This window comes from Apodemus sylvaticus, chromosome 6 (assembly GCF_947179515.1).
Source record: "Apodemus sylvaticus chromosome 6, mApoSyl1.1, whole genome shotgun sequence".
Taxonomy (NCBI): domain Eukaryota; kingdom Metazoa; phylum Chordata; class Mammalia; order Rodentia; family Muridae; genus Apodemus; species Apodemus sylvaticus.
In genome coordinates, this window is record NC_067477.1 from 125,930,374 (window position 1) to 125,954,600 (window position 24,227).

Genomic DNA, 24,227 nt, shown 5'->3' on the forward strand with positions numbered 1-24,227 from the left:
AGATGACTTGAATGGTTTCAATTCTCGTGACTGTATTCCAGGGGCCAGTTTAGGAAATCTCCTGTCTTCTATATGGAACCTGGATTTGAATGTCACTAATTTTTTATTAGTGATCAATGACCTTAAGGTAGGATCACATTTGGGATTTTTCCATGGCAGCATAGATTTGTCAATAGTTTTGAACCTATGAGACAAGCATGCCTGGGTTGACCCGGAAGGTTCTTTACCTTCTGTCTTGAGCCTTGTCATCAAGTCCTCAGATGTCTTCACATCCCTTTCTTGTACTGAGGGTTGTAACTCTGTGGCTGTGTTGCCTTTAGGCTGTAAGCCCAAGGGAGATTTTGTGTTTTCAAGCCCTGCTCCATGGTGAAATGACACAGTTTCCACACGATGAGACTGTGGTTCTGAACACAATGTGAAGTTTCCCCCTTTTTGTACCTCTGGTCCTGGTAACAACTGGAGGGTCTTCACACACTGTTCTTGTGCCCCTTGAGTCATTTCCAATGGCTTCCCACCTCCCAATTTTATGAAGGGTTTCTGTTCTGTGTATGTGACACCTTGAAACGGTGACCCCCTATTGAATCCTGACATCTTTACACCTCGGAACTCCTTTCGAGGTGTCCACTGAACAGATCTAACACTTGCAGCCTTTGGCTCTTTGTTTAGCTCCCCGGATGTCATGCCTTGAGTCTGTGGCTCTGAAGTCAAGTGAAGTGGATTTAGTTCCTGCAACCGTACTGCTAATGGAGAGGTTTTTACTTCCTGTAACTGTGGTTCAAGATAAAATGCCACCTTTTTTTCTCCTTGAGTTTTTGACCTGGCAGTCACTTTGGATGACTTCACACTTCTCCATAGCATGGGAGGCTTCAGTTCTGTAGCTCTGGCATCTCCAGACTGTGACCTTGAGTTTGAAGCTACACCTTTCTCACTTTGAAACTCAGATATTGGTATCCATTGAATAGTCTTTGTGCTTTCAATTGAAGGTTGTGCCAGAGTTTCCACACCTTGAAGTTGTAGGTCCAACGTTGACTCCAAGGCTTTTTCTTGGTATATCTGGGACCCTGGAGTCAAATGGCAAGGTTTCATACTTGGCACCTGTAGTTCATTTTGGAACTCTTCAGATTTTACACTTTGAACAATTGGCTGAGGACCCAATTCAAATGAGGTTGTATCTTTGAATTTTAACTTAGGGTTGAGCTCTATGGATTTCATATGTGCAGGTTTGGGTTCTTGAGCTGACTCCATGGGTAATGTATTTTCTGATCCAAGCTGCTTTTTCTGTTGATCAAAAATCCCACCTTTCCACTCTAGTGGATTTACAGTTCTCTGGTCATCCTCTCTAGACTTAGGAGTCAAGTCCATGTGTGCCTTTCCTTGACACTGTTGTATTGAGGTGAAATCTACACATTTTACTTCTTGGATTCCTTGGGTTGGGGCTACAGTTGTAGGTTTTAGACTTTGTTGTTTCAAACAAGGGGTGATCACAGGTTTCCTATCTTGCATTTGTGGCTGTGACATCAGTTCCTTGTGCTTTATGCCTTGCAGTCGAAGCCTTTGAAACATCTCTATTGATTTATCTTGAAACAGCATGCTTGGTACAAAAGTCACAGGACTCTCCCCTTGCTTCTTTGGTTTAAGTTTCAAGTCCATGGCATTTACATCTTGAACATGTGTATCACGGTCCAACCCCTTATTTTTTATATCTTGAATTCTTGAACCAGGAATCAACTTCACAGGCTTCATATCTCCTCTCAGGGAACCACTTGGGGATATCACAGCAGATTTTATCCTCTTGAGACATTCTTCTACAGTTAAGATCACAGATTTCCTATCTTCCATTGTTGGCTTTGAAGGTAGTAACTTTGGTTTTAAACCCTTCAAGCTGGAGACTGGAGGCAGCCCTTTAAGGGTCCTATCTCCTGTTTGCATCCCTGAGGTTGACAGCATAAATGTGAAATGCTCCAGCTCTGACTTTGACTTTGTAGATTTAATGTCTCCCAAATGTAGCCCTGGTGTTAATTCCACAGATGTCAGAGCTTCTTGCTTTGAGACTATATTGTCCTCCACAGGTTTCATATGTCCTAAAAGCTGTGCTTCAACCAATTCAGAAGATGCTATGCCTTGGGTCTGTGGTCTTCTGATCGACTCAGAATGATCTACATTTGCTAAGTGTTTCCCAGGGGTCAATTTCGTTGTTTCCCATGTTGGTACCTGTGGCTCAGATGTTTCATAAGACACTTTGTCTTCAACACTTGGCACTTGATTCCCTGTGATATATTTTACATCTTGAATCGGGGACTGGTGTACTATCAATTTGGACTTCATCCCTTCCCTCTCTGGTGGTGTGGTCAACTCAGAAATTTTTACACATTCTAAGTGTGGCCCTGACTTTAGCTCTGATGTTTTCACACCTTGAGGTTGAGTTCCTGGTATTCCATCCCAAAATTTGACATCTTGCAGCTGTGGTCCTGTGTTAAAACTAACTTGCCTTGTATCCTGTAGCCCTGGAGTCATCTTGGCTAAGTTGGGATTCTGTATCCCTAACTCTGGAGTCATATAACTGTCACTAACAAACATTGATTCTGAGTTTAGCTCCCCAAATTTGACCCCTTGAAGTTTTGGTGTTGAAGCCAGCTCAGAAAATTTGGCATCTTGTTCCCAAGATCCTATGTTGACCTCCTCAGATATCATGCTTGGATGCTGTATTTCAGAAGCTTGTGTTGCAAATTTCATCCTGTGAAACTCTGATCCTTGTATAGGCAGAGCAAGCTTCCTCTCTCCCAACTTTGGCTCTTGGCTTAATGGCAGTAATAATTCTGGCATACATCCTTGAGACTTCTTCTCTTGAAGTAGAAAGCCCTGTTCAAGCTGTGTATCTTTGGGGATAGGATCAGAAAATCTCACATCTTGCAAACATGGTCCCAGATTTACTTTCATAGATTTCACATGTTGTGGTTGTGGTTCTGAAACCTTTGGCCCCGCAATAAAACTAGATATGATTTCTGGCATTGGGGAATATGATATTGCTTCATTAGATTTCAAACCATAATGTGGGGGGCCTGAGGTAGAATTTGCTGGATTTTCCCCTTGAATAAGTAGCCCTTGATATAACTTTGGAAATCTGACACTTTGCAGTTGTGGCCATGGAGTCAGTCCTGATTTGGCAATTGGCTGCTCTTCGCCCAAATTCAAATCCACAGATTTCACAGTTGGAATCTTTGTTCCCTCAAATGACTCCTTTGGTGATAAACTTTGCAGTCCTGGCTCTGGTTTTCTGTTTTCAGAATCTATCACTCCTAGAGATGGCTGTTTTACTAAATCCACTGATAACTCACTTTGTAACCCTAATCCTGTATCTAATTGGGTAGACTTTATGTTGTGAACCTGTGGCCCTGGGATCACATCTATAATATGTGATATGGGTCCTGCAGTCAAATCTATAGGTTCTACAACTTGTACAGATGGTTCAGAGGTTAATTCTTCAATTTTCAAATTTTCTACCAATGACTCTGATTTCTCAATTTGTACTCTTGGTTCTAGATTCACACCCTGAGATCCCATTTCTGAATAGGTTTCTACAGTGGTCCCCTGGGAATCATCAACTTCAAGTAATGCCAATTTGGTGCTTTCCGTGTATTCATATAGAATTCTTTCTGATGAGTTAGTAATTTCTGAACATGGTTCTTGTGTCATATGAGCAAAGTCCACATCCGGGGGCTGTGGTTCTGGGGTCATCACTTCCAGGCCTATGGTTGGCACTTCTAATTCTGGTAGCAAATTCAGAATATCTTCTGGAGTCTCCTTTTCCTCTTTTACAAGGTGGATCCTAGTTTCAAGAATATCTTGGAGTGGTGGTAAGTCCATCTCTATAGATTCTGAGGTTTGGCTCGGTGGTGCTGGAGTCATTCCTACTGATGAGTGTGTCAACTCAGCAGATTCTTCTATCTGATGACAAGTGTCAGAGGTCACCCGTGCTTCTGAGGCTTGTTGGTTTTCAGTCAGCCCTTCAAAATCTGGGGACAAAGAACTTAAGATGAGGTTCACATCTGAAGATTTTACTGCATTAATGTGTGTGGTCAACTCATCAACTTTCATACTTTCCACCAGGGACTCGGGAATTAAACTCCTACAGTCTAGCAATGTAATCTTTGTATCTTCAAGCAGTGGCACACTGGCAATATTCTCAGAGATGTTTTTTGGTACCAAGTTTGAAGATTTTATATCTTCAAGTGGTAGTCTTGAGGCCAATGCAACCATTTTTATATCTTCTAGTACCTCCTGTGGTAGGGCTGAATGAACACCTTCCATACCTTGAGACTGTGAAACAGTAGTCAAATTTTCTGATTTATTATTTTGCACCTGTTGATTTGGGGCCAACCCAGCAGATTGTACATCTTGGAGTTGTGGTTCAACTATACCTTGGGCAGACTTTTCATCTGGAAGCTGAGACTCTGGGACTAATGGGACAGGTTTCTCAGTTTGTATTTTTGGTATTGGGGTTAATTCCTCAGACTGTATGCTCTGCTCTTGTTGTTCTGGGGCCAAATCTGTAGATACCACCGTTGGGGTCAGTAGTCCATTTTCTACCATTTGTGGAGCTAAATCCTTGTATATGTCCACAGGTTTTATAACTTGCAGTCTTGAATATCCATTCTGTAATTCTGTTGTTAAGTTTACTGACTCCATGACCTTAGATTGTGGTGTTGTGTTTTTCTCCAAACACTCCACTTCTTGAAGTTTTGGAGTAGCTGGCATGACTTCAGAATTTGCAAATTGATGCCATTGGCCCATCCCTGGAGGTACTGTCCCTTGATCTGGGGCCCCTGAGGCTGTTGTCATAGATTCTGTTATTTGATGATGTGATGGAGTCATCACTGTAGGATTCTTCCATTGTGGCCACGTATCAGAGGTTAACTCTAAAGGCTCTGTCATCTTGTGACTTTGTGTTGGACTCACCTCTGAGAAGTCTATGTCTTGGTGCCACGGAGTGAACTCCGAAGGGTCCATGACCTGATGAGGTGGTTTTGGAATCAATGACAGATTCTTTGTGCCTGGATGTCGTGTCATCCCAATGGAGTCTCTGACCTGAACCTGGGATGTGGATGGCAACTCTAGAGAGTCTTTGGCGTGAGCCACTGACGGTGCAATCAAACCAGTTTGTAAAGGTGGGATCACTCCCGTGGGGGACCGCTGAACCCTTGAGTTTACCTTTATGGATTGCACTGGTGGTTCTGGAATCATCCTCGATGAGTCAAGGACTTTAGATGATGGCTGTGAAGGTTGAAGAGAGCTAGGAGTAAATCTGACCTCTTTTGTGGCTTGATTCTGTGACCCCGAGTCCATGTTTAATGTTTCTGGGACTTTATGATGAGGCTGCAGAAGCCTTTCCCCAGCTTTGAAGACTGTATGACGTGGGTCTTGACTCATCTTTGCTGGTTCTACAACTTGATGTTTATGCAATGTATCTAGCCCCAATGTATCTACACCAATGACTTGGTGTTGTGGCTTTGGGGCTATTTCTGTGGATTCTGTGACATAAGAACATAATTCATTAATTATCTCCCTAGAATCCACAACGTTAAACAATATTTTTATGTTTGAGGTATTTGTGATTTGATTTAGTCTTGAGGACATACTCTTTGATGCTCTTGCTTGATGTTGAGGACTTGCTACTGGGTTTGATGACTCGGGAGGTATACTCACTGTTTCAGCTTGGTTTGATGGCTGTGATAAGTTAGTCTTATCTTGTGCTTTTCCCATAGAGTCTGTATCCTCTGAAAGTGAATCTGGGATAATTCCCATTGACTCCATGACTTGAAGCAATGCCATCTGAGTGATCTTTGTGCTGTTTGTGGCTGAATATGGTACCTTGGGTGTCAGTTCTACAGAGTCTGTATCCTCCGAATGTAAATCTGGGATAATTCCCATTGACTCCATGACCTGAGGCAATGCCATCGGAGTGATCTTTCGGCTGTTTGTGGCTGAACATGGTACCTTGGATGTCAGCTCTACAGAGTCTGTATCCTCCGAATGTAAATCTGGGATAATTCCCATTGACTCCATGACCTGAGGCAATGCCATCGGAGTGATCTTTCGGCTGTTTGTGGCTGAACATGGTACCTTGGGTGTCAGCTCTATGGAGCCTGTATCCTCCGAATGTAAATCTGGGATAATTCCCATTGAATCCATGACCTGAAGCAATTCCATCGGAGTGTCCTTTTTGCTGTCTGTGGCTGAACATGGTACCTTGGGTGTCACCTCTACAGAGTCTGTTACCTCTGAATGGGAATCTGGGTTTATTCCCATTGAATCCATGACCTGAAGCAATGCCATTGGAGTGACCTTTCTGTTCTCTATGGCTGAACATGGTACCTGTGGTGTCAGCTCTACAGAGTCTGATTCAGAGGAGATGCTGTAACTAGTGGAATGTTTCCCAAACTCCAGAGTCCCAGTGTCAGAGATAGAGGAAGAAGACATATACTTTGATTCTGATGAATTCAGGTATTTAAGTGCTGAGCTGAAAAGCAGAGAGAATATTTTTTCGTTGTCTTTGGAATCAGTAGTGAGAAAATTAGGACAAAGAAAGAAAGTGATCATTTCAAGTCTAACATAGTTCTGGTGTAAGGAAGGAGAGGGTGGAAAAGGGGTTGCTTCCTTGGGCATCAGTTATTGTAAAGAATCCCTCCACCAGGAGCAAGGGAGATGAGTCAGTGAAGTGAATGCCATACAAGTAGAGAAGCTGGGCCCTATCCCCAGATCACACACGATAACAGAGTGCATGGTGTCCCAGTGCTGGAGAAGAGGAGACAAGCACGTCCCTGGGGCTCACTGTCCCACTGAGACACTTTATTTCAAAGAACAAGATGGATGGTTCCAAAAAATGACATCCAATTTTCAATACCCATTAAGCTGGATGACCTCAGTTCAGTTCAGCCCTTAAGATCTGCATGTTAGAAGAGAACTGACACCTGTGGCTTGCCCTCTGACCTCTACATACATGTGGCATACATGTGTACACATGCATAAAAAAGAGAAATGCTAAAAATGAATAAATGTATTTTTAATTAAAAAAAACTTCACTGTTTTGGGGGTTAGATGGTTCAGTACTTAAGAGCAGTGACTTCTCTTCCAGAAGATGCAAGTTTGATTCTCAGCACCCACATGGTGGTTCACAAACAGCAGTATCTCTAGTACCAAGAGATCATATACTCCATTCTGCATCTGAGGGCACCAGGCATGTATGTGGGGCACAGATAGTCATACATGCAAAACAGGCATACATGTAAAATATAAATAAATTTCAAAAAATGGTTCTTTCTGACTGAAATTTCCCCTTTACTCTCTTTCCTTCCTTTGATTTTAAATATTTCTCTACCCCCTACCCACAAACTCTGTTTCCTGACCTTGCATTTTCCAGATGTTGAAAGATATTTTTAAAGCTTCTATCGATTGAGCATAATATACAGTCCTGGGTTTGGTCCTTACGACGACGACGTCCTGGAATACTGAACACAGCAGGTTAGGTCAGTGGAACTGAAGTGATATCAAAGTATCAGTAAGTTAACTAATAAGAATAGAAAATTGATTTAGGTATGAGACAATTACTCTCATAGTAAATGATGTAAGAGTATCAGGTATTTTATACTTCTAGCACTTACAATTAAGGCTATGTCTTAGTGAGGGGTTCTAGTGTTGTGATGAAACCACATGACTAGAAAATTCTTGCAGGTAAAGGGTTAGTTTCACCGACCAACTTTCAAGTCATACTCCATTGTGGAGGGAAGTCAGGGTAGGAACTCAGGGCAGGATCCGTGAGGCAGGAGCTGATGCAGAGGCTCTGCTTACTGCCTTGTTTTCATGGTTTTCTCACCCTGACTACTTATGTCACCTATGACACCAGCCTGGAGTGGCACCACCCACAGTGAGCTGGACTTTCCCACAATCATTGATCATCAATTAAGGAAATGCACCACAGGCTTGCCCACAGGGCAATCTGGAAGGAGCAGTTGAGGCTTCCTCTTCTAAAATGAGGCTAGCTTGTATCAAGTTGATGTGAAACAGTCTTAGGACAGTCTGAAGACAGACTCTGCTTACCATGCCAGATCACTTGCTGTGGCATACTTCTTGGATTCTTCCAATTCTAAAGCTGGTAATAGGAGTAAAGAAACTACTTAGTATAGTAACTACTGATACAATGTAAAAGAATCCCTTTCATTCAATAATCATGAGGGCAAAGATAGAGTCATGCCTGCCATGAAGCTAATTAGTAGCAAGGCACAGCTACCAAGTTTTAAATGTTCATATTCTCTGCTTTCTTCATCATGGAACTGAAGTGCCTCCACTAGAAGCATGGGAATGGGAACATAACAGTGGGAGACACAGAGAGCCTGATACATCTCTTCCTTTAAAGATGTTTGCCCAGAATACATAGTAGAGGACTAAAGGCAACAAACTCTTAGTAGTTATTCTTTGTCCAGTCTCCTGACCCAGTGAGTTTCTTTCCAGGACTTTGAGTTTCCATGAAAATATATGGGACATGGGAAAGGGACCATGCAGGAGTTATGGGGCTGTATGCATGACTTTGCAAGTGAAGATGTTAGAAAGATGGCTTTACTCTAGTCACACCCTCATTTTCAATTTTCTTTCACATGCTGTCAACGATCAGTGTCTTGAAGCAGAAACACAGCAGCTTGAGCTAACAATAAGGGATAGAGTAATTCTGACCTTTGATTTTCCTGATATCTTCAAGAACCTGTTGCTTTGAAGCCTAGAGAAACACACACAAAGAAAGAAACAAGAAAGTTAGGTTTATGTTATAGATTGGAGATTTTATTGACAATACATCTCATCTTCCCTGTGGGTTATTAATATGCTTTAATCATATGTAATCATCTTGAAAAATGTGTAATTATGTCATTAGATTCTAATTTATTAATGAATAACTTATTATATATAATAAGGAAGCCCCAAGATGGCATTGTAGGCAAAGGTGCTACACACCATGCCCAAAGACCTGCGTTGTCTGGAGCTCTTGTAGTAAAAGGAGAGAAGCAGTTTTCACCAGTCCTCTCACTTCCCTCCATGTGCATGCCATGGCATTTGTGCATGCATGCACACATGCATACATGTTATTCAGTGTCTTCAAAAATTAAATTCTAGATTATTATGTGGCATACTGAGACTAAAGATAAATATGCCCCCTTTACTCTAGAGCCAAGCATTAGTAAGGAAAACAGCCACCTAAACAGATAAGATACTATGTGGGAGCCAGCAAAATGGCTCAGTGGGTACAGGTACCTGGTGCCAAGCCTTGCCAACTGACATTTACCTCCTATGGCTTTCAAGGTAGATGGAAAGAACTGACTCTTGTAGGTTGTCTTCTACTTCTCTGTGCCCCATGACACATGCACACATGCACACACTTACACACACACACACACACACAATTTTTTTCAGTGTGGTAAATGTAATAGAAATGCATCACTGAACTCAGAAGAACTTGATTAATTTCCTTAAACAGAATGAAAGAATACTCCATAAATTTCTATTTGAGCAACAGATCAGAGAGTCAGCTGATTTCTAGGCGAAAAAGTGCATTATAAGCAAATAAAACACCACTGAAAAAGGCATATGGAACTTGTATTGTGGGGCATTCACCAGAGAAGACTGGATGGACATGGATTTTAGCCACCAGCATGTCTTTATTAGCCACTCAGCAACTACAATGGATGTTCAGGATTCCAGTGTATCCACAAGCCTTTTTCAGAGTGACCTCTTAAGCACAAAAATCATGTTCTGGGTTGACATAAATTAACAATAATGGTTAACCAGAAGCAGAAGCCAAAAAGTGAGGCTAGTCCATTTTGAGGGTCCCAGAACTATGGACTTTGATGGATTGGGCCATTGTTTTACCTGTGGCAGGTGGTGCTGACTATGTGCTGAGATTTACAGTCTGAAAGGCACTTCCATCATGGAGTCAGCTGTGCTAAAGTCTGGAGCCCTGTAACCATTTGCAAGTGCACTTTTGCTCAGCTGTGGGAGATGGTGCTGAGAAGGTGAGAAGCAGGGGAAGCTTAGTGGTAGGAGTTCCATTCTATTCCATAAGGTCTTCCTAGCAAGTAGTAAACTCATAGGACTTTGCAGTGATGCCCACAGTCAGGTTAAGGGCATTAATGACATTTGTCACCATTAAAATGAGTCAAATATGTACTCCTTCCTCAGGGCATCAATGTCTAAAGAGCCTAGCCAACAATTCTGGGGCATTTGGTGAATATGTCTATGATTTAGTAACCCAGTTTACCACAGAGCTAAGTATGTCTGGTGGTAGTTTTGATAGTTTTGAGCTTATTTTATGCTTAATCATGCATTATGTATAAATCTATGTTCATGGTGAGACCATTAAGATAAGAAGCAAAAGAAAACTGGTGTTGAAATACCAGTTAATATGTCTACCAATGAGCCTTCTGTATCTGTATCTCCACACGATCTACAAATATCACACATGTAAGTAATCTGGAAACACCCTCATGGTGAAATACCTACAGATACTGGATAGAGCATGGCATGTGCCTGGAATGTAGTTTATCCTCTGTGAAAAGAAGGTTACAAAGAAAGCTAAGCTGAATGCTTTTCACAATTGAGCCCAGGATGCTACTGATGGAAGCTCTTCTTGGCCCATGTTGCTGCTTAGGGAGCTTGGTCACCTCCATCCTGTGCTGTGGACGTTTGAAATAAACAGTGGATAGACCAGGTGACTAGAGACTAGGGACACATATCTATAGGTATTTGGCTCCTGTTTCATGAGCATTTTACCAGATAAGTAGATTCTTTTCTTTTGTTTTCCATTGGTCATGTGGATCCTGTTCCTCTCAGCACTTCACAGCCAGAACTGCTTGCTCATGCAAAGCCCCACTTTCTCCTGCTTTCCTTAGAACATGGATTCACAGGTTCCTGAACCAATGTTTCCTGAGTTATGACATATAGGATCTCAAAGAAGTCCTTTTAATTTTACAGGTTCTGGATAACTTGATTAGCATGAAAGAGAGAAAGAGAAAAGGGGAGAGAGAGAGAGAGAGAAAGAGAGAGAGAGAGAGAGAGAGAGAGAGAGAGAGAGAGAGAGAGGCTTCCTAAAGGGAAAACGCTGAAAAGCAACAGTGAAAACTCAGGCTACTTTGAGGTCCTAAGTCAACTGTTAAAAAAAATGGGTTGGCAAATGTGTTGGGGCAAAGAAATGTCCCATATAAAGACCTCATTAAAAAAATCAAGAATCTTAGAGTGCCACATGCTCAAAGGACACACAGTGTCTGTGCTGACACAGAGATAAAATTGGTCTTGCTACACTCAATATCTGAGGCAAGAAGAGCAGTCACTCCTAACTGCTGGAGATGAATACACTTCCAAAGAACACATGCACCACAAGAGATTCCTTCTACATCAGTGGTTCTGATTCCATAGGTCACTACTCTGTTGGGTGTCAAAGGACCATTTTACAGGGGTCACTTAAGATGATCAAAAAACAGTTTATTTACATTATTATTCATAACAGTAGCAAGATTACAGTTATGAAGTAGCTATGAAAATAATTTTATGGTTGGGGGTCACCACAGCATGAGGAACTATATTAAAGTGTTGTAGCATTAGCAAAGTTGAGAACCACTGTTCTTCATGAATTGCATGTGTGTTGTATGCCTCAGTACATACACACATTCTACAGGTTTATCTTTGTGTGCTCTAAAATGGCAACCTTATAGCCCACAGGTTATCTGCCTAGTGACAGCCCTTCAACCAATATACTGATGCAAATTCGTGCTTCAGATCTATGAATTTTGAGTCCAAATAGCCTACACAAATTTCTCCTTTTTTAAAAATATATACTCTTTTTTAAAGTTTTCATTTGTTTTTATTTTAAGTGAATGTATGTTATGCTTGCATGTATGCCTGTAGGAAAGAGTTGAATTCCTTGGAACAGGAGTTACAGGCAACTGTGAACTGTTGTGTGGGTGCTGGGAATGGAACCCAAGTCCTTTAGAAGAGCAGCCAGTGCTCTTAACCTCTGAGACAGCTCTCCAGTCCCTTTCACTCTTTGCCTTTAAGATCTCTCTATTGGCTGAGCAGTGGTTGCACATGCCTTTAATCCCAGCACTCTGGAGGCAGATGCAAGTGGATTTCTGAGTTCGAGGCCAGACTGATCTACAGAGTGAGTTCCAGCACAGACCAAGACCTCTCTTTTGTATTCGCTTCTTTGAATGCAGCTATAATATACTGTATTCTCTCTCTCTCTCTCTCTCTCTCTCTCTCTCTCTCTCTGTCTGTCTATATACATATAGATATGTGCATATACTATACTTCCCTAAATTTACAAATCTAAAACAACTTATGAATATGAACAGCCACTGATTCTAGTAGCACATGCCTGTAATACCAACACTTGGAGTAAGGAAGAGGATTGTTACTGGTTTGAGATAATCTTCGTAGTGAGCACCAGCTTAGCTGGAGATATAAAGCAAGATCCTATCTCAAAAACTAAAACAAAACACACACACACACATCATTTTTACCTCAGTAAAAACTCTATAACCCTTAAAGTCATAAAATATATTTTTATATTAATAAAGATTATAAAATATCAAAGTATTGGATTAATAATACAGAAGACCTTCATATATAAAACCATAAATATTTAACACAGGAGATTGATGATAATATGCATAATTGGAAAGATATTTCAGGCTCTTGGCTGGGATGATTTTAATATAAAAAATGTCAATCCACCTCAAGTTCAAGTCTACCTTGAAGGTTTCTTAATGGAGAATAAGAAGAGAGAGAGACTTCTAGGACCAAAAGCAAAAACAGCTACACAACCATTGTTAATAACAAAAACAGGCAGGTGGAATTAAAATGTTTTTAAAAGGCTCTGAAATATCAGGAGGGAGAGGATTTCTGTGCACTGAAGGCCAGCCTGGTCTAAATACTAGTTCCAGAAGACCCAGAGCTACAAAGAGAGAGTCTGTCCCAAAACAAACACCCAGCTCTGAACCAAGTTCATTTCCATATGACAATATGACAGTTTAATTGAGGAGAGCTCCACATAGCAGCAAGAAAACAATGCCACTACTGTGATGACAAATGTCAACTTGACAAAATCTAGAATCATCTGGAGATGAGCCTCTGAGCATGTCTGTAGGGAAGTGTCTGGATAACCATCCTGAGGCACCTCTGGGTGGCGCCAAGCTATGACTGGGATCCTAGACTGTGTCCCTAGGGAAAGAGAAGAGCAGCTTGAACTTGTTCCTTCTCTCTGCTTCTTTACTGTGGATGTCACCTGAATCGCTACCCTGAGCCCCTATGCTGTGGCTTCTTCCCCTGCCATGGTGGACGGAGGGACCATTTAAAGGAATCACAAAGGTCCCCCAGGAGCCAAAAAATATTCTTGAAAAAGCATAGTTAAATGACTCAGTTTCTATTTTTAAAACCATGTACAAATGGTTTTACAGTAATCAAAAATAGTCATGAAACTAGCATAAGAACAGACCTTTAGGATCAATGAAAGCTAACACTAAAAATCAACTGCTTCTCTACACAGACACTGAGACCATTCAATGCAAAAAAAAACAAAACAAAACAAAACAAAAAAAAAGCTTTAATAAATGGTTTTGGGACACTGGAAGGCCACTTGTTGATGAGTGAAGTTGGGCCTTACTTCATATCATATTTAAAAACAAAATTGAGATAAAGTAAAAAAACATAAATGTAAGAACTAAAGTAATGAAACTCTACAAACTAAGAAGGAGAAGGAGTAAGAGAAGGGGGAAATAGAAAAAGAGGAAGAGAAAGAGGAAGAGAAGGAGGAGAAAGAGAAGAGGAGAAGGGCATGGGAGGATGGTTCAGCACCACATACTGCACTTGCAGAGGACCTGGGTTCAGTTCTTAGCATCTATGTCAGATGGTTCATGATACCCTGGAATTCTAGCTCCAGGGTGATCCAAGCACCTCTGGCTTCTACAGGCACTTGTATTCCAATTCTCCCACACAACCACACAAACACACAATTTTACAAATGAACTTAGAGAAGAGAAATAATTGTAATGGTTAATCATATGTCAACTTGGCTAGGCTATGGAACCCAGTCGTTTGGTCATATATTAGCCTAGAACATTTCTTTGACAGTAATTCTTACATATGACTAACATTTAGAATCAGTACACTTTAAAGCATATTGCTTTCCATACTGTGAGTGGCCATCACCCAATCAGCTGAAGGCTTTAATAGCAGAGATCAGAACTCCTGAAGAGAAAAGACTTCTTCCACAGGAGTGAAGCACAAAAGGTGTACCCATTTCTCTAGCCTGCCCTTTGCTGCATCTTTTGGACTCAGGACAATGACACTAAATTTTACCTGAGTTTGTCTATGAATTTCAGAAGAGCTGTGAGAATCAATTTCTTGGCCTCAGTTTCTTTTCGTGTGTGTGTGTGTGTGTGTGTGTGTGTGTGTGTGTGTGTGTGTGTGTGTGTGTGTGTCAGAGGACAGGAAACTCAGACTGGAGGCATGACCTACCAGGTCCTCAAGAAGACCATCAGTGCTTACTAACATTCACCATGTGCACCATGTCTGCGAACAATTTTTCTTCTGTTGAAAATAAAAATTTCCACCCACCCACAAAGTTGTAATTAATGTCCCAAGACCTTCATTGTCTTGTCCTATGAGTATAAATCTTTCTTTACAAAATGGGCTCCATCGGCCTTCTGCCTCCCATGTGATGGACAATATCCATTTCTCAACTCTTATCACATTCTTTCCCCCAAAAGTTCTATGTATGTCAGTCTGACTGTCTCCCCTAGCTCAAGTTTCTAGGCAGCACTTTTTTAATATCTTGTACGTTCTTCCTTTTTGATAATATGATACTAAAGTTACTACTACTATTACCACCTCTTCCTCTTGACCTCTCCCTCCTTCTTCTCTTCCTCCTTTTTCTTTCTTTCCTATTCCTTGTTCTACCTGCTCTTCCTCTTCTTTCTGTTCTTCTCTCTTGCTCTTCTTTTCTTGGCTTTTTTGAGAGAGTAGTCCTTGCTCTCCTGGAACTTACTATGTGGACTAGGATGACTTTGAACTCAGAGAGTTCCTCCTGCCTCTGCCTCCAAAGTACTGACATCAAAGGTGTGCACCACCATGCCTGGCCTAAAGCTTCTCAAACTGAATTAATGGAAAGACATCTATGGGTATTACCTCAACTCCCCCTACCCTCTGCTCATTCCCTCAGATGGCTCAGAGGCTCAGCATTTCTAAAAACCTATAGGGGTTCAGCACAGAGAGAAGTGGGTTTTGAGAGAAAGTGGCTATCACATACCTTTGCCTTGGCCGCCGCCTTTGTCTGGCTCCGATACCTAGAAAACAACACACAGATAGCGCCAATCATGAAACTAATTAGACTAATCTTGAAATGGCCCAGCAGTGGGATATCCATCCCCCAACTTGGCTCCATTACTCAAGCACATTGCTTTAACTAACTAACTAAACTCAACTCAACTCAAGAGTCTCTGTCTCCAGAATGTCACCATTATGATATCATAATAGGTACTTCAAGGTAAGGCCAGTCATTGTACATTTCAGCCACTGCCCTTCCCTGGGGCTACCCCTAGCTCTCAGATCCCTTATATCCCAAATCTCAAGGAAGAATCCAGCTATGAATCTTCCGAGGTCCAGCTTGATAAAGTGACATTAAGGAAGAAGTGATGAGGCAAAGTTTCAAAGTCTTTCAAAATGGCCTGTTCCAATTCACATCTTCTCTGGAGCTGGCCACTATCCTATACTTGGATTAGGTCCCATGCCATACATTTCAAACTTCTGGTTAGAAGTAGAATTAGAGACAGAACAGTTGGAGTGGACATGCTCATATGCTCTGAGGTGCTTAGTTCTCAAAGTTCATGGGTCTCCATATTCCCTAGTTCCTGTTGACCTGAATGCATCAAATTGAGTAGTAACCTTAGAGGAACACCTTATCCTAGGACCTACTCTCTTACTGCCAAGTTTATCTATACTATATTTTGGAGTTACCAAAGAAGCTACAATAATAGTTCAGCAAATACCTCTTACCCTTTCTCATCTATCCTTAACAGCTTTTTTTTCCTTTTTTTTCTTCGATATCTTTTTTATTTACATTTGAAATGAATTCCCCTTTTCTAGACCCCCCACTCCCCGAAAGTCCCATCAGCCCCCTTCCCTCCCCGTTTTCCCACCTACCCCTTCCCACTTCCCTGTTCTGGTTTTGCCCTATATTGCTTCACTGAGTCTTTCCAGAACAAGGGGCCACACCTCAGTTCTTCTTGTACCTCATTTGATGTGTGGATTATGATTTGGGTATTCCAGTTTTCTAGGTTAATATCCACTTATTAGCGAGTGCCTACCATGATTCATCTTTTGAGTCTGGGTTATCTCCCTATTTTTTAAAAAAAATGTATTTTATGTGTAAGTATAATTTGCCTGGATGTATGTTTGTATACCACATGTGTGCCCAAGAGATTCACAAGACAGCATCAGATCCCCCAAAAACTGGAGTTAGGGACAGTTGTGAGAGGATATGTGGGTGCTGGAACTCAGCACAAGCCCTTTGCAAGAGCAGCCTGTGCTCTAACCATTGAGCCATCTCTCCAACCCCACTCTTCACATCTTATATGACTTCAGTACACTTGTCAAGACCATGAGATTAAAATGAGAGGTGGAGGATCCAGAATCAAAGGGCATCCTTGGCTTCATTGCAAATTCAAAGCCAGCTTGAGCTCCATAAACCCTATCTCAAGAAAATGCAAACATTGGTACATTGATTCCTACTTTCATTTGCATCTCATATTCTCCCACCAGTGTCAGGATCCATTTTAGAGCACCATGTTGCTGGAGCCTGAACAAAGAGGCCTCTGAGTTCTAACCAAGAGTCCTATCACTGCACCAATAGAGAAAATTCCTAACAGTCAGGAAGGGTCACAAAATAGCTAACCTGCTTGCAGTTTTCCACGTGTTTCTCTAAAGTCTCTGTAGGCTTCCTCCCCCACTGCCTGCCAGGTAGGACAGGACACACTGTTTTATCCAAGATATCTAAGCACCACTTTTCCTCCACACTGCCTACAGTGGAAAGAATAGGACACTGTAATCTGTAGAATTCTTCAGAAACAAAAAACTTAAGTCTACAATTGAGGGAAAATATTGAATACATTCTTGCAGTAAAGGACTTTCAAAAATAACATGTTTCTATTCACTGCACAGTTTCAGAAACCTCTGTCCATTTCTCCCCCACCCCAAAAAAAACCCATCTGAGGCTCACTCTCAAGTCCCATGGAGTGAGTCAGAACTGGGGGGGCAACTTTTCAGATCATGATGTAAGAAAAACATACTTAGATATGCAAAATTGCTGTCTGAAATTTTTTTCTATGTGCCTGAGATGATGCTAAATGTTTTTGTCATTTAAATTTCATCGATATAATATTTCCTGTCTACATACAAGGAAATCGAGGATTGTAAGGGACAGCCCTAGGCAGCTCAGAAGGCACACAGGGCCAAAATTTAAGCCTGTGTGACCTCCAAACCAGCAGCAGCTGCTGCTTCCATGAACAGCAGGTGAGGCTTGGTGGTCGATGCCTCCCCATCAGGAATGAAGGGCTCGGTTCAATTTCTCACAGAGACAGAGAGAGAAGGGAGGTAAGAAAGAGGGAGAAATAGGTGACAGCCTCATCTGGTACATCATCCCTCATAGAAACAGCATGCATATTCGAAGACATGAGTACCTGCTGCATACACTGGAAGACCTTCCGAACCCGAGGAGCCTGGGAATTGGTGTGAGGCTGAGCTTTAGGCTGCTGCTTCCTTCCCGCATAAGATGCAAACTCAGAAACCTGAAACACATCAACTTTCCAAATCGCCTTCGCCTTCTCTTTAGTAGACTAGGTCCCACTCCCTCAACCTCCTGACCTTCCTTTCACACAGGACTGACTGGAAAGGAATAAGAAAGCCAGTAAAAGTCATCCCCTCACCGAATTCTAGGGATTTCAAAGTCAATCAAGCCTACAAAGCAAAGGCTTTCTACCTCCAGCTTACAGAGTGAAGCTCAGTCTCCCAGACAGCGCAGGACCCTACCGTACATCTTGTGCTTCTTTTGCGGAAGCTCACTATAGTCTTCATCTTCTTCCTGCTTGACTTTCCTCTTTCCTTTGGCCTTCTCCTTTTCCTTTTCACCTGTGCCTGACATTCCACACAACAACAAAGCAGTCTGTAAATGCCTTCCAAACCTTGTCACAGCACCACAAGGCATGAATCACCAAAAAATGCACCCTCACAGAACAGCTTGGAGAAACTTGGTGTGAACAGATCCTAACCTATGGAGTCTCCCTTTTCCCTGTAGATTGTCTTCCCTCAGAAACCATCAGATCTTCCATATGCCTAAACACGTCTCTTGACTATGATTTATATCTACAGAACCAGAACTCAACAAAGACACCTGTGGATCAATCACTGACTGTGACCCTCTGGCATACATTGCCACGATAACCCGTTACCCAGTCCTCACATCCTCAAAATCAGAGGAAAACATAAGAGTAAGAAAAAGAAGGTCAAATGCCATGGAGAAGAAGGCTGCCACTGGGTAGGATTGGTAGAGCTGACAAAGGGAGAGTCACGAAGGCAACAGTGTGTGATAGCCTGACTCCTTCACATCTGCTTATTCAGGTTGGTCGTAGTGTAGCTCCCAAACACTGGAGGCCCATGCAGGGGGTCATAATACATCCAATGCTTGTGTGAACCAGATACTGAGTGTGAAGCCAGCCAGAGCCACATGGTGAAAGCCCTGTGTCAAACAAAATCTCATCTAATCACTACTGATAAGGAGCCACACCACACCAAAACACCAAGCACATGAGATACACTCTCCTGTCTCAGAACTGAGAATCTGAAATGGATACCTTCAACCTGTGACGTGGCAGCAGGCTTGATTCTTCTCATCTTAATCCAGTAGGTAGATTTTCAGAAGGTTGCTGGGAAGTCAGTCACTGGTTCATATGAGGAGGCAGATGACGAGCCACTCAGGGAGTCCTCATGAGGGATAGTGGACTGGAAGCTATTATCCTTTATGGAGCACTGGGTCCTATTACTGACACAACACAGAAACATGTACCACAGGGGAGAAGCTGGAGACATTATCTATTACTTATTCTTACATTGTAAAAACACAACCAACTTAATAAATTGTGCAAAGTTTTGAAGACTTGTTTTGTTTACAAAAAGCAAAAAATAAAATGAAATCAAATGCACACAAAAACAGCACATGGGTTAAAACATACTAACCATTACAAGTCAATTCAACACGGTATATACAATTCTTCTTAAACCCAGGTCCGTCAGAGTAAACAGGCTACACAAGTGATCCCTCTGCAGCCCAGACCTTCCCAGACTACTCTGAGAAAAGAGAGTAGGCAAAGTGATAAGGCTCCTTGGAAGTAGAACCACGTGTATCCCATCTGTCCGGTCTCTGATAGAAGGACCATAATCTAAAGGCTTCTCAGCACAAAGGATAGTCTGTGTATTCTGCACTGATACTGTCCTCCTCCTCTTTCCCCTTCCCCTACCTCTCCCTCATCCTCCTCCTTCCCCATCCTCCTCCTCCGTTCCCAACACTGAGATGGCATCCTGTCCTACTTATACAACACAACCCTTTACTTACATAGTTTAGGAACAATGCAATCTTGTCTTAGTGAAGTGGCCAGAGAATCTGGGAAATAACTAACCCACCAAGGAGTGTACATGGAGGGATCCATGGCTCCAGATACAGATGTAGCAGAGGATGGCCTTGTCTGACATCAACGGGAGGGCAGGCCCTTGGTCCTGTGGAGGTTTGATGCCCCAGCCCAGGTGGATGTTGGAACAGTATGGTGGGAGAGGGTGGGTGGGTGAGCACCCTCATAGAGGCAAAGGGGAGGATGGAGAGACAGATGTAGGATGGGGGCTGGTGGAGGGCTAACCCGGAAGAAGGATATCATTTGAGATATAAACAAATGGAATGATAAATAAAAAAAGTGATAATGGGGGGGTTGCTTCAACCCTTTTGCTTCCAAATAATGACAAGGTGTTTCTATACCCACTCTAGCCCATTTTAGCTCCGGAATAAACAATAGAGACATAATAAATTTATTAACAAGCTATGAGCCCTGTAACTTGGCAGATACTCATCTATTCTAACTGCAGCATGCTAGCTTGGCTACATCCCAGCCATGTGACCCTTTTTTTGTAATCTGAATCTGAGTCTGAATCTTGCTCAGACTGGCTCTGTTCCATATGTGTCTTCATGGTGACTCTTCCCATGTCCCTCCACAGCTCTCTTCTCTGTCAGTCCCTCTGTCTGTCTGTCTGTCCCTGTGTATATGTGTGCATGTGCATGTATCTTGTCTCTATCTTTCGTCTCCCAGGGACCCCCAACTGGGACTGGAAGTCTTGCCTAGTTATTGGCTGATCAGCACTTTATTAAACCATCAGAGGTGATAGAAAACAATTTTTATACAACATTGAGATGCAATCAGAGCTGGGCGGTGGTGGCACATGCCTGTAATCCTCGTACTCGGGAGGTAGAGGCAGGTGGATTTCTGAGTTTGTGGCCAGCCTGGCTTACAGAGTGAGTTCTAGGACAACCAGGGCTACACAGAAAAACCCTGTCTCAAAAAACAAAACAAAAAACAAAAACAAAACAAAAAACCAAAAATCCCCAAAAAACCCAAATAAAGGAAAAAGAAAAGAGGTACAGAAATCAGAATCCGGTCGGCGGCGGCGGCGGTGGCGGCAGAGGTAGCAGTGGCTGGTCCAGCTGAAGGGCCATCAGCGGTGGAACCAAGGCGACACAGGGTCCAGTTAAGCCCCGCGCCCACGACCACTGACCTTCCCTGACCAGCCGGGCGGCAAGCAGCTGCGGTTCTGCGGAGCCTTTCGCTGCACGGAAGCCACTTCAGAACTCGGCTTCCCGCCAGTCAGGAGAGACTCACCTCCATCTTGATTCCGGGCTCCAGAGATCGGTCAGACTGAGGTACACAAACATAATCCTAGGCCCAACACCGCAGGGGTCTGAGCCTGACGGGCGTTGGCCTGCACCCAGGCCCTGGGCTGTTCGAGTGGCCATCGGGGCGCCAACCCAGCCAGGAGGTTTTTTTTGCCCTGGCCGGCGCACGCGCCGCCATTTTGCCTACAGGACCCAGAGTGCTTGGGAGGGCAGAGACTGCTAACAAGCGTAGCCTGAGGCTAACAAAACGGGGGTCTAGGCCCCAAAATGCACAGGACTGACCCCAAGAACTGGGCGGCTTGGTGGGCCATCTGTGTGTCAACCCGCCCAGGGGGTTATTAGCATAACAGACTCTCCAGGTGCTTTCGGGGAGCGCAGACGCGCACGCCCGCCATCCGGGTCACCTGGCGGACCCAAATAACAGTCATAGCCCTAGGGGAACTTTGCTCGGACCTTGGCCTCCCAGGCTTTTGCCTGGACTCAGGGCCCGGGCGACAAGGCTAACCTAGTGTGCGCCAGCCCGGTTGGGGAAATCGGCTGCCCAGCGGAGTGAGCGGAACACAGGGGAGGTCACAGCAACATACACCTTCGGAGCTCCCTGGGGGTGCACACAGGTTCCATCTGGCCCACAGACACAATCTGGGGCAAGGCCTCAGGCAGAAGCCCTCAGGTCAACTCTCTCCGCTTCAGATCAGCCTGGGTGGCCGCACCACATCTCCAGGTCCCTCAAGAGGCTAGTGGGGGCTTCCGGGCGGCCAGCTGGGAGAAGTCGGTGTGCTCCAATAAATCCTGCGGGCCCCAGCGGGAGCCTTCAGGTGCCTGCTTCGGGATCTGAACAGCCTGGACAACAGCACCCTGTCTACAGGCAGTGCAGAGTGTAAGCTGTGCACCAGAGGCCAACGGGGAAGGGGCAGCTTGCACTGGTGAGTCCAGCACTGACAAGACCAAGTAACACCAGTGAGAGCTAGATGGCAAAAGGCAAACGCAGGAACGTCACTAACAGAAATCAAGGCACTATGGCAACATCTGAACCCAATTCTCCTCTACCAGCAAGTCCTGGATACCCCATCACACCAGTAAAACAAGATTTGGATTTAAAATCACTGGTCATGATGCTGGTACAGGAACACATGAAGGACATTCAGGAGAAAATGGATCAAAAGTTAGAAGCCCTTGCAAGGGAAACACAAAAATCATTGAAAGAAATCCAGGAGAATACAAAAGCCAACAAGGAGGAAATGCAAAAAACACTTAAAGAAATACAGGAGAACTTTGGTCAACAGGCTGAGGTCATGAAAGACGAAACACAAAAACCTCTTAAAGAAATACAGGAGAACTTTGGTCAACAGGCTGAGGTCATGAAAGACGAAACACAAAAATCTCTTAAAGAAATACAGGAGAACTTTGGTCAACAGGCTGAGGTCATGAAAGAAAAAACACAAAAATCTCTTAAAGAATTACAGGAAAGCACAAACAAGCAAGTGAAGGAGCTAAGCAAAACCATCCAGGATCTAAAATCAGAAGTAGAAACAACTAAGAAAACTCAAAAGGAGACAACTTTGGAGATAGAAAGCCTTGGGAAGAAATCAGGGGACAGAGATGCAAATATCAACAACAGAATACAAGAAATAGAAGAAAGAATCTCAGATGCTGAAGATTCCATAGAAACCATGGACTCAACAGTTAAAGAAAATGCAAAATGCAAAAAGCTTGTAACCCAAAATATCCAGGAAATCCAGGACACAATGAGAAGACCAAACCTAAGGATTATAGGCATAGATGAGAGTGAAGATTTACAATTTAAATGGCCAGCAAATATCTTCAATAAAATTATGGAAGAAAACTTTCCTAACCTAAAGAGAGAGATGCCCATGAATATACAAGAAGCCTACAGAACTCCAAACAGACTGGACCAGAACAGAAATACTTCCCGTCACATAATAATCAAAACACCAAATGTTCTAAACAAAGAAAGAATATTAAAGGCAGTAAGAGAAAAAGGCCAAGTAACATATAAAGGAAGACCTATCAGAATCACAGCAGACTTTTCACCTGAGACTATGAAGGCTAGAAGGTCCTGGGCAGATCTCATGCAGACTCTAAGAGAACACAAATGCCAACCAAAACTACTATATCCAGCAAAACTCTCAATCACCATAGATGGAGAAACTAAGATATTTCACGACAAAACCAAGTTCACCCAATATCTATCCACAAACCCAGCCCTAAAAAGGATAATAGGAGGACAACACCAATACAAGGAGGGAAACTTCACCCTGAAAAAAGCAAGATAGTAACCTTTCATCAAACCCAAAAGAAGTTAAGCAATCAAATTTAAAAAATAACGTCAAAAATGATAGGAAGTAACAATCACTATTCCTTAATATCTCTTAACATCAATGGACTCAATGCCCCAATAAAAAGACACAGACTAACTGACTGGATACGTAAACAGGACCCTACATTTTGCTGCTTACAGGAAACACACCTCAGGGTCAAAGACAAACACTACCTTAGAGTAAAAGGCTGGAAGACAATTTTACAATCAAATGGTCTCAGGAAACAAGCTGGAGTAGCCATTTTAATATCAGATAAAATTGACTTTCAACCCAAAGTCATCAAAAGAGACTCTGAGGGACACTTCTTGCTGGTCAAAGGAAAAATACAACAAGAAGAACTCTCAATCCTGAACATCTATGCTCCAAATGCAAGGGCACCCTCTTTCATAAAAGAAACTTTATTAAAATTCAAAGCACACATTGCACCTAACACAATAATTGTGGGTGACTTCAACACTGCACTTTCCTCAATGGACCAATCAGGAAAACAGAAACTAAACAAGGACACAATGAAACTAATTGAAGCTTTGGACCAATTAGATTTAACTGATATATATAGAACATTCTATCCTAAAACAAAAGAATATACCTTTTTTTCAGCACCTCATGGTACCTTCTCCAAAATCGACCATATAATTGGTCACAAGACAGACCTCAACAAATATAAGAAGATAGAACTAATCCCATGCCTCCTATCTGATCACTATGGAACAAAAGTGGTCTTCAATAGCAACAGAAACAACAGAAAACCCACATACACGTGGAAATTGAACAATACTCAATGATACCTTGGTCAAGGAAGAAATAAAGAAAGAAATTAAAGACTTTTTAGAACACAATGAAAATGAAAACACAACATACCCAAA

At 42.6% G+C, this 24,227-nt stretch overlaps 1 protein-coding gene and 1 long non-coding RNA gene across 2 annotated transcripts in view; one reads left to right on the plus strand and one right to left on the minus strand.

The window, feature by feature from the left end:
• LOC127687999 (HEAT repeat-containing protein 5B-like) overlaps positions 1 to 24,227 on the plus strand; it is a 257,762-nt gene that overhangs the window by 83,907 nt on the left and 149,628 nt on the right.
• LOC127687609 (uncharacterized) lies at positions 7,407 to 8,769 on the minus strand. Its single transcript, XR_007978424.1, has 3 exons — positions 8,725 to 8,769; positions 8,095 to 8,146; positions 7,407 to 7,505 (listed from the first exon to the last, which is right to left on the minus strand). It is a non-coding gene; the product is annotated as an uncharacterized LOC127687609 (long non-coding RNA).